The following is an 11,682-nucleotide window of genomic DNA, read 5'->3' as shown; positions in this document are numbered from 1 at the left end:
GAATACAAGGACATGAAACCCTGAATTGAGCCAACCTAACAAAAGCCATTCTTAAATATCTAACTATTCACTCTACAAAGAATGGTCTTGACTGATTACAGAAATTAAAAGGCAGCACTTTCCTCCTCTCAGGACTTTTAAGGCTATGACAACAGACTTGGCATTTGATCAAAATCTCCAAATTGGTGATGTTGAGGAGTTCAGCTGAGGAGCCCATGTGCATCTGTTTCCTCACATGGTTGCTCTTGCTCTTCTCCAGAGAGATTTCCAGTTCAAGAGGAGCTGGGAGTGGGGTACAATGAGTAAGAAAGGGGCAAAGACCTATCTGTCATTCCTTCCTTCATGCAATAAATATTTATTCTGTGTCGTCTAAGTGCCACGAACCACGCTGGACACTGGAAAGCAATGCCCAGCAAGGATGGCAAGACCCCCACCCTGGTGCAGCTTCCAGTCCTGTGGGGGCTGCTGTCCAGTGAAGAGAAATGTAGATGGTGGAGAGGTATGGGCGATGACAGAAGCAGCAATAATGCTTGCAGCAATATGAATGTTAAGAATCCGCAAACACCAGGGTGCCTGGTGGGGGGGGGGCACTCAGTCAGCTACACGTCTAACTCTTGCTTTCGGCTCAGTTCATGATCTCCTGCGTTGTAGGACTGAGCCCTGTGTTGGGGTCCACACTCAATGGGGAGTCTGCTTGAGGCTTCTCTCCCTCTGCCCCCCACTTGCTCTTTTTCTCTGTCAAATGAATAAATACATCTTTTTGTTTTTAAATCCACAAACAGTCTGAAATTGAAGTGTTCTGTGTAAGAGTAAACCAATGCCTGCACATTAGGATCGCCTAGGAGTGCTCGCTTTGGCAGCACATATACTAAAAATAGGATCGCCTAGGATTTTTTTTTTTTTTTTAAGAGAGAGAGCACACACATGAGGGTAAGGGAGGGAGAGAGATAAATCCAAGTAGGGTCCATGTTGAGCACCCAGTGGATGCCCCCTGCCCCCCACTCACCACGCGGGGCTTGGGGCTAGTCTAGCAACCCTGAGATCATGACCTGAGCTGAAATTAAGAGTCAGAAGTTTAACCCGCTGAATCACCCTAGTGTCCCACCTAGGATCTTTTTAAAATTGCAAAGCCAGGGCTGCACTCCAGACAACTTAAATGATCACCTCTGGGGATGGAACATAGGCATTGGCAGTTTTTTAAGTTCCCCAAGTATCACTAATGTTTAGACAAGTTTGGGAATCACCAATCTAGAAACAGGAAGATAAAGACAAAGTGGAAATGATCTCTGTATAAAGGACCTGGTATCATTTTCAGGTTACAAACTCAGACGTATTAAGAGAAAAAAAAAGTCTTTGTTTCTCTATAAATGACCACAGTTTCTTTTTTTTTTTTTTTTAAGATTTATTTATTTATTTATTTATTTGGCAGAGAAAGACACAGAGAGAGAGGGAACACAAGCAGGGGGAGAGTGAGGAGGCAGAAGCAGGACTCCTGCCAAGCAGGGACCCCAATGTGGGCCTCGATCCCAGGACCGTGGGGTCATGACCTGAGCCGAAGGGTGACGCTCAGGGACTGAGCCACCCAGGCACCCTATAATTTCCTTTTTAAGCCCCCAGTTGCACAAGGTGGCTGCAGTTTCTCTCACTTCTTCCCTTAGTTCTCTCTTTACCGGAGCTGGAGAATTATCAAGTACCAAAGCAGGAGAGAAGGGTTAGTAGTGACGACCTTCCATCTCATCTCCACCTAATCTCTATCCACACTGGCTCCACTGAGTCCACTCAACATGTGGCTTCTCCATGTCAGTTTCTGAGACACTCAGGCAGCTGCCCTGTCCCACCCACAGAGGCCCTCAGGCTCCTGGCCACACCATAGACATTCTGCTCTGGCCCTCTTTACAATGATGTTCAAGGGGCAGGGTAGCCTTTAAAAATAGTGTAGAAATCTACACTCTAGAAATCTATAGTGTAGTGTATTGCTACACTAAAGGGTAGCCTTTAAAAATAGTGTAGAAATCTACACTAAAAATAGTGTAGAATCATTGAGAATGAAGAGCACCGCTTAATAATATAGCAGAATAAATCATGATACTTTTTCTTCTCCTTATTCTCCACTGAGTATGCCAAGAAATGTGTACGTTTGTTAAAATGTGCACATTTGTACTGTATCATATTATCTTCAACCCTCTGCTTCTTTCCTGAACTATTTTATAAGCCACTTGTCCATTTGTACTTGTATCATATTATCTTCAACCCTCTGCTTCTTTCCTGAACTATTTTATAAGCCACTTGTCCATTTTGTCAGAGTTTATTTTTCTTAATTAAAAATACAATCCATAAACCTACTTAATTGAATGCACAGAACTCCAATACTGTGTGATATACTGAAGGCTACCAAGCTAGGAGGAAGGCCCTATCTCCCCCACTTAGAGAATTTTCTTGGGAAATCTCTTGAATCACATGTGACTCAAAACTGGCCAATAAGGCAACAGTATCCATTCCTTTTTAAGAGTAAATTTTTCTAAATACAAGTTAACCCCATTTAAAGATGAACACTGACCAGTATCTCTCTTGCAATATTTCTTTAGTTTTCATATGAATCTCTATTTTGCAAACTCATCTCAGGATTGTGTTTCCAGCGTCAGTGGTAATAAACCATTTAAGTGAGAATCTGTATTTGTGGTTGTTGAAATTGTTCTTGATTTATGGTTCTATGCTATATTTCTTAAATCTCTCAGAAAACCAAATACCTCAGAATACACATATTTAGTTCCTATTATATCTCTAGATCATGTTTCATTAAAAGATGCAACAATCTACTGGAATATACCAGAATCATTTTTGTTAGGTGAGGAAATATTTAACATAAAACAGCAGTTCAGCAAGTATGCTTAACACCAGTAAAAGGTATTTGCAGATATGGAGAAATATTAGAAGGAAACAAGAAATCAAATTAATGATTATGCATAAGGAAGCTGGAAAATGGGCATTTTTCTCTTAGATTTCCTTAAATCTTTCAGTGATTATTCTAACACTTCCTATTTTTAATAGTTTCTTGATGTATATTATGCTAGATACAAAGTACAAATCTGCTCACTACAATATAGTTTAGGACCTGTCCTTGGTTTGAGTTTCTTAGAGTATAGCCAAAATCCCCCAACCAATTTAGTCCATAGCACAAGAATTAGGACACTCCTAATAAGGATTAGCTCTGTGAAGAAGTCTGCTTTCTACACAGGCTTTTCCATGTCTGAAAGGTAAGGGTCTACTATAGTTGGTTTGTTTTTAAATTGCACTAAGGTGGTAAGGAATGCCAAAGCATTTATCATTCATCAATAAAAACTGTGCTCAGGCTGAGTGCTTTTAAATATGCATGACTAAGTTTCCAGTGGTTGTTTATTTGCTTTGTGGCAGCCTGCCTGATTGCCTGTTATCTGATCAGTAACAGGGAAGTAACTGGAAGGACAGGGAATGCTCAGGTTCAGAACACTAATTCTGAAGATGGAGTTTTACTCTATGGTGCTTGAAAGAGGAATTAAGAGTTCTAGCTGAGAACAAGAATGAGCAAATCCATTGTCTTTTTATTGAGAAAGGAATCGGAGCATCATCCTGGCCAGGACCCACTGTCCACCTACCAGATGACCTTCTTGTACGGTGAGGCTTCTCCTCCTTAAAGTAGGCAGATTCCAGGTCACCTTTCGTGCCACAAAAGTAAGTATTTGCAGACATTGTGGACATGGGTACCTGGGCACTGGGAGGAGGGAGAGGACTGAAGGGACCCACTTTCTCTTGATAAGAAGCAGATGGACTGAAAGTTCTGAATTGAAACAGAAATATCCAAATACGGACACCCTTTCCCCCATCTCTTGGTAAATTATTGAGCTTCAGCTATATTTAGGTGCTATTTGCAAAGATTGTGGGGTTCTAGAGACAATCTAACCTCACAGGTCTGAGAGTCAAGTAGAAACAGCTAATGTGCGAGGCAGAGTTAAGGAATGGGCCACAGAAGAAAGGAGTCAAGGTATGTAAGAAAGTAAGTGCCTGGCTGAGAGGAGGAGGAGGTAATTTTAGGGGATACAGAATTTGAGGTGGGCTTCCATAATAGGTAAGATTTGAATAGATTGGATGTTAAGAAGTCTTTCCTGGGGATAAGAGCTACAAGGACAAAGGCAAAAGGCAAGACCATGGAGGTCATGATGAGAAAAAATGTAGGGTACTGAACATAAAGTCTATATAGGGGGAAAAATTTATTACAGACAGCTCATTCAGACCATGAGCTGAATTTAGCTACCTGATGACTTGTCTGGCCTGGTCAGTATTTAGTTTTCTTTTTTACCCAAAGAGAGAGAGAGAGTTTTATTTGGATAAGCTATCAGTATTTAAATAATAGGAGGTTGCACATAAAACTCTAAATGTTTAGCTTCTCTTGAAAAAAATCTAAGGTTCTGGCATCTATGCTGGGCTTTCATTCCCATTTATCAGTGGAGATGAGAGGTGGACCTCTTGAACAGGGCAGAAACTGTCATTGGCCACAGTTCCTATCACTTCCTATTGTTTCTGCAAATGTCAGATACTGTTTATTATGACTAGGCTTCCCTCTTGTTTGTAGTAAAGACAAAACTTTTTCTTAAACCTTGCTTCACATATGTCTGATGCCTATAGGTATTTGGGCTATTTTTACCTTCACCATAAAAGAAAACATTGAACATCAGCTGGAAGCATTTTTTCTCCATTTGGTAGCTGATGGCAAAGCTTTGAAATTTTTTGAGGATTTAAGTGGATGAATGGCCTGTGTCTTAAGAAGCTTATTCTGTAAAAGGAAAATAAAATTAATTGCAGAGGGAAAATCAAAGTGGAAAAAAACAATGAGAGACCAATTCATCAACCAAGTAAGAAGTAAAGAGGGTTGGAGTTTGGTGGCAAGAATGGCAATGAGAAAAAGAGACATGTCAGAGATACCGCAAAGATAGTAGCAAGCAACTGAGTGCATTGGAGGAGGAGATGAAGAAAGATCAAGCAACTAAAAAGAGACTGCAAAAAGAGGACAGTGATAGGAATATTGCCAAAAAACAACTAGAAATGCAGTGATAACTAAGGCAACCTTTTGGTGAGTCTGGATTCAGCATAGCCTGACAGTTACTGGGTGAAGACTTAGGGACCAAAATTCTCAGGGAAATAACACACCTGCTTTTAACTTCCAGGTGGCCTCTTTTTCGTTGTCAATCTGTTTCCATGTATATGACTGTTAGACTTATCTCCAATGGTGTCTACCTACCTCACGTTACATCACTCGATAGAGAGGATGGGTGACAGATAGAGGAGATGATGGGTTGTGTATAGTACTGCCAGAAAGTAAACGAATTTTGTCAAAAGAATTTACCCTAGGTTAATTAGAGATGCAATAGACTCCTAAATAGAAAATTTAACCTTTGCATTTCTAACCTCCCCGAAAAGTCAGTAATACTCAGACAAAAGAGAAAATTGGCTACTGAGTAGGCCCAGCTAAGTATCATCATTTTATCTCAACAGGGCTCTCTTGATACATGAACAAACAAACCATTTCCAACTTCTCTTCCCCAAGATATTTAACCCTAGAGCTGGAAATAGAACCAAAGAAGCCAGTGAAAGTAGGCTCTAGTGAAAGGTGTTCTGCAAGTTTGGAGTGGTCAACTCAGCAGTGACTTTGTTTCTTGGATTAATATGAACATTTCAACAAAAGCAAGTTAAAGCAACTGAAGAGCAGTCTTCACCTATACTTTAGTCAGAGTACAAATTAGTCACTTAGAAGAGAAGAAACTTTGTTAAAAGTTGAAGAGACTGTTAAAATGTGGTAAGTTGCATAAACTTAGTTGCATAAGTTGTTAATTTAGGAAATCAGGAGATGTCATGTGTCGAGGGCGTACAGTAATGTTTGGTTATGAGTATGTCTTTTTATAGGGCTGTAAGAGAGAAGTACTCTTTAGATCATTAGGCAGGGAAACAGTTTTAGTATACCATGGGGCTACCTACTTCTGCAGCTCATCACATATTAAGCCTTGGCAATTACATCACTGAATCAGTTCACTTAAGGTAAAAAAAGGAGGTGAAGGGGTTTAACTAAATGACATCTAGTTTTGAGAACTTTCCAGGTCTGACAATTTATGACACTCTCTGGAAGTGGATTTTCCAATATACATTGTGTTATTCTTCCCTTTTTTTTTTTTTTAACACATCTCTAAATTATATGTTTGGGATGAGTAAGAGCTTTATTCATCTGCTTCACAGAAAACCTTGATTTTTGCTAATTGCCCCCAGTACTAGTTTCCAGAATGACTGATTAAAATGGAGCCACTGGATAAAAGCAATTTTCCAAGCCTTCTCAATAGGTTAGGCTGAGATCACTTCCTAGAAACAAGATACATTTTTGAGGAATTTCTAACTGGCCAAGAGAATTACAAAGACACCTCTTTTAGCTACTCCCTGCACACAGTCCAAGTAGACCCTTAAGCTCCTACTAGCTCCTCACCAAAAGCCAGCATCTACTTGGACTTGGGTGGGTTCGTCAAATTCCCTTATTCAAGCAAGAAGCAGTGGTGCAAAGTTTCTCCAAAATGACACTGAAAAGTGCCTCAAATTAGGATATATAATCTGTTTTAATGGCTCAGTTACAGTTCTTGACCAAACCTTGTTAGAGGCAGGGAAGCCTGGTCTCTAGGCTCCTCACACATTATCTGGAATGAGCTGGGACATGTCTACATAAAATAAAATCATCAGAACTGTGTTTCCTCAAAAGATGCATTGATTGTTCTTCTCTGCCTGAATTCTGTTCATCTTCATATACTGAAAAGTGATTTGTAGTAAGAAAAAAAAGTATTTCTCAACATTTTTATAATAATTTTTATAACTTAAAAGTTGAATAATTTATTTTTAAATATTTGACCGAAATCAAAGTTTGACTGATTTTCGAATATACACTCACAGGGCAAAACTCTGTTCCATTGTGGCTTTCACTACAGAAGTGTTTAGAGTCTGCAAAACTCCAAACTGAAAGCATTCAACATCAGACTCAGAAATCTGGCCGATTCTAACACCAAAACAGAAATAGGTTCAAAACACAAAACATTTCATCAGCTCAAGATGGGCAAGGACCCCTGAGAAATCACAACACGTGCCAAAGAGATCATAGTGAGTATATTCGGAATATCAAGAATTTATAAGATAGAGTCATATTATTTCTGACAATTTAGTGGTATGTACATTTCACAAATGCTAGCACTTGCTCCTTGAATAAAACGCTCACAGTGAAACTGGATTGATAATCAGAGTTATTCTCAGCCTCTTTGCCTGCATCACACAGTACTTGTAAATTTTAGTGTCTGAAAATACTGATGCTCTTAAATACACCCTTCAAAATCAGAGCCTTCTCATTTTAATACTAATCAAACTAAACCATTTGGAAGCACCCTGACTTCTCTTGCTTCCGTAGCTTATTATATTCATTACCCTACTTCAATCAGGTTCTGGATGACTTGTTTCTATTCTAGGTAGAGCCTGTGTAAGAATGGTTTAATCATACTAATAAGGATTGGCCTGATTCTCCCATCCTAATGTTCATGTAACTTCCATAGAGTCAAAATCCCTTTCAGAGTGCCTTCATCTTGAAAATTCATGTGCTGTCCATATGGGAATATCTGTACACCTTTAAGATGATTGGAGTTTTTTGCTATTATTATCTTCTCAAAACAAATAGAACGAACAGTGCATGTCATGCCCATCTTTTTCAGACAAGAAATCTCCATAAAGTATTTAATGGGCCAACTGGAAAATGTTCTAACAATAGTCTTCTCTGGTTTTTTCAATTTATTACAGGTGGATAATCTCTGAAAAACCCAAGACGGTGAACAGATTGAATCACTTTTAACAATTTGAGTCTTGAATGAATTCCAAAGTGCTTAGAGTCAAGCTGTTTTTCCCTTAACTAATACCTCAAATAAAGATTAAATAATTTTTTCTTTGAAAATTGGCCCAAAGTACCGGAAAATTGTATGTTTTGGAAAACCACAATGATTATAAATGAGCTCTTGGGCATTATAATTACTCTGATATTTTAATTGGTGTTGCCATAAATTTGGTGGCAAGAGAATGCCTTTTCCAATTCTTCTTTGGTATGCGGAACTTCTCTAAGACACACAACTATAAATTCAGTACCAACCAACGTTTTAGACCAGACTTGCCATCAACTGAAAACAAAGGTCAGGAAAGCAAAGGTATGCATTTGCCTTGAAAAGATGGCATACAGGCCATTATTATAATGAATATAACAAAATAAATCAAAATATAAATCTTGAACAACTAGTGTGCAATCTCTAATCAAGATTTAATTTCAGCAAACCTGAAAACCATCTCTTTTCTAAATACGTATATTTAGATGTCTTCAAATTTTGCTTTGGATTTCCATTGTTAGTGAGGACAGCCAAAACTACCTCTTCCTTCCTTGACTTAAATATGGCAAACGCTAAGGAGGAAGACAGATTACTGATTCTGGACATAAATGAAACAGCATTAGCAATAATGCCCAGTAGATTTATCTTAGCGTATGAAGAAAATGTACTTTTTATAGTCATCCTATGTCAAGAAAAAGCCTTCAATCAAGCCATCTCATTCCACCCTATGCACAGGAAACAGTTATCGTCATCATCACAAGGGTCAATGAACAGTGTAGAAACCACATTCTGAGGTTAAACGAGTACAGACCTTGCCATCTCTTTCAGGCTGACAAATTCTGGCCAAACTTGCACTGATTCTGGAAGAATACAAGCCATCACGAAGGCAGCCTAAAGATAATCTAGCCTAGCAATTGCTTTGGAATTTGAACATTAGAAAAAAATAAAATAAAATTTGGCACCTGTGTTGTACAAAATGCACAGCTACATAAGAAAATCTCATCTTTTTGTAAAAACTTCTGTTTCCCCAGTTGCACGGCTTGAAAGTGAATCTGCATACCAGAAGGTTGTTCAGGATTATGAAACTTAATGCATTTTACCACAAGCAAATATAAACATTTTCCAGGAAAGCACAAGGCAAGAGACATGAAAGACCATATGTTTTCAATGCTCTCCATGTCAAAACAATAGTAGTCTCCAGAAAATAACTGCTAGTCATATTGAATTATTTTACCAGATATCCTCCAAAAGTTACTTGGAAGAAAGTACAGGGCACTCCATGTACTATGTAATGGATAAAAATAGATTTCCCCAGACCAAACATATTACATTCTTGAATTATTTTATTGGCCATAAGACTTTATAAGGTTCTGGAGTTTTATTGCTCATGGGCTAGTGGCAAAGGTAAAAATGAGATAAGAGAAAATAGAGACTTAATTCTCTGCAAAATGGTTCTCAGCGAGCTGTGTAAACTCCTTTTCAATAAACTATTATTCTTAAGACACCAAAACAAACAGAGGCTATGATGATTTTTTTTTTCTCCTGCTGAGTCTACAAGCTTTAACAGGTGCCTGCTGCTCTTGCCATGCTTCATCTTGAAGTTAAACACACATATGGAGAACAAGAACAAGTCAGCCTGGGAGAGAAGGGCTGAGATAAAAGTTCTATAAGGCTACCTGTCCTAACATCCCCCAGGCTACCTTTTAACCCGTATCAAAGTACTGCTCCAGTGACTGGATGGAGGGGCACCACACATAACGTGTTTAGCTGATCATCCCGCCTCACATGGCTCTAGAAACGGCCTCTTGCACTGCAAACCATTTTCCCAATAACGATATCCAAAACTTGCAGAACGAGTTCTCAAAACAAAATCTCTGTTATCAAAGGAGCAAGCCATACTCTAGAAGTAGCCACCCATACTGAAGATAGGGAAAGAGGAGGGAAAGCCGAATGGAAGGATTCCTCACTCATGGATTATTTGTCCCTTCCAGAATTTCCTTCCTAATCTTTTTATATTTTGAAGACACACAATTTACTTCCTAAGTCTTCTACTTAGTGAAGATCTACTATGTACCAGACCCTTTGTGAGGTGCCCACTGTATCTTACCTCATCCAATCTTTTAGCAACCTCTTACACACCCTGACACACAGAACAGACTAAATAATTTGCAGGGCCTGGCACAAAATGAAAATGTGGGGTCCATGGTTCAAAAAGCAGGTACAAAATGTCATCATAGACACTAAAAGAAAAAAGACTTTACTTTTCATTCATGGTTGATCTCTCTGGGTTTTTGTTTTTCTTTTTTTCCCCTATTTTTTTCTGCCTCCCTCCCTCCCCCTTACTCCCTCCCTACTTTCTTCCCTCTCTCCCTCCCTTCTTCCTTCCTTCTTTCCTATCTTTCCTTCCTTCCTTCCTCTCTCCTTTCTTTCTTTCCTTCCTTCCTTCCTTCTCTCTTTCTTCCCTCCCTCTGTCCTTCTTCATCCTTCTTTTTTGCTTACTTGCTATTCAATATTAGCTCCCCTGGGCTGAGGAAACATCTGGCTAGAGCCAGGGCCTCACCCATCACAGGGAGCATGCACACACCTACATGTGGACAGCTCATCAGCTTCCAGGTATACCTTCTACCAGCTACCCAACACAGACATGGTGCCTCAGCTGCAGACAGGAGTACTGCACCAGGCATGTTCACTCTTACAAGCTCAGCACCCCAGCCCAAGAGAGATGAGTTGTACAAGCTACTTGGATAGGGAGTAGGTAATAGGCTCACCCCCCTGTATGCAATGCACCAAGCCCAGCTCTTCTCACCTATGGAATGGGCAAGAGCCTCTCCTCACCTGTCCCCAGAACCCTGCAGAAGGAAGAGGAACTGGGGAGGCTAGTCAGAGTCCAGGGGGGAAAGGAACCAGCAGCTAAGATCCACCTTGGAGTGGCAGGGAGTCAGCTGGGAGACCCCAGTCCTTCTCCACTGTCATATCCAACTTCACTTATAAATCACAAAATCAAGATAAAATAACTAAGAATTTTAAAATGGTGATAATAGAACCTGAAATCAAGTAGGAGACCCTGCTGAACGTGGAGCTCTGTACGACTTCACCGATCACGTGCCCATGAAACAGCCCGGCTGACCGCTAGCCATCTCCTCACTCTAAGAACCCCACCCACCTGATTGAAGGCATGGGGTTTCTTAGACAAAATATAGCAGATATCTATCCACCAGGGAAAGAAAGGAATCATTTTTTCTCTTCTTTCCTCCTTCCTTCCTTTCTTTTTCTTTTTAACAAACAAAGAGACTAATAGTGAGAGAGCTTAAGTGACACCTAACAAGGACACTCCCTGTGGTTTGCATGTGGTGGACCTGGGTCTAAAACCAGTATCTGGGGCCTTTTCATTATGTAGTGCTGCCATGTAGCTAAGAGGGGAAATGCATGATGTATATTTCCCTGTAAACATCTTGATATCTTAAATGTTACAACCCTACTTAGACTATTGACTTTTAGGGAAAAAAAATAACCAAACATCCTGACACTTTGAGCAGATGTTTGTGAAATATCCTCCTTTGTGTGTTATGGTTTTAATGTTAATGCAACATGTATTACAAAAGCAAGAGTATCCATGAAGCTGGCCATCATTAATTTGTTAATGACTCACATATGGTATAATTTATAATTGATGTTATCTCACTGATTTATACTTTAGAAAGAAGACATATCTAATTGTAATCTTATTCTTGTAACAGTTTCAAAATGCATTGAAATTTAATCC

At 39.5% G+C, this 11,682-nt stretch overlaps 1 long non-coding RNA gene across 1 annotated transcript; it reads left to right on the top strand.

Moving 5' to 3' along the window:
- The first annotated feature begins 3,506 nt into the window (after positions 1-3,506).
- Positions 3,507-8,270, top strand: LOC123951090. Its single transcript, XR_006820341.1, has 3 exons — positions 3,507-3,708; positions 5,527-5,827; positions 7,846-8,270. It is a non-coding gene; the product is annotated as an uncharacterized LOC123951090 (long non-coding RNA).
- Positions 8,271-11,682: the final 3,412 nt, after the last annotated feature.

This window comes from Meles meles, chromosome 9 (genome assembly GCF_922984935.1).
Source record: "Meles meles chromosome 9, mMelMel3.1 paternal haplotype, whole genome shotgun sequence".
In the NCBI taxonomy this organism is placed as follows: domain Eukaryota; kingdom Metazoa; phylum Chordata; class Mammalia; order Carnivora; family Mustelidae; genus Meles; species Meles meles.
Note: the sequence above shows the minus strand (reverse complement) of the source record. Positions and strands in the feature narration are given on the sequence as shown.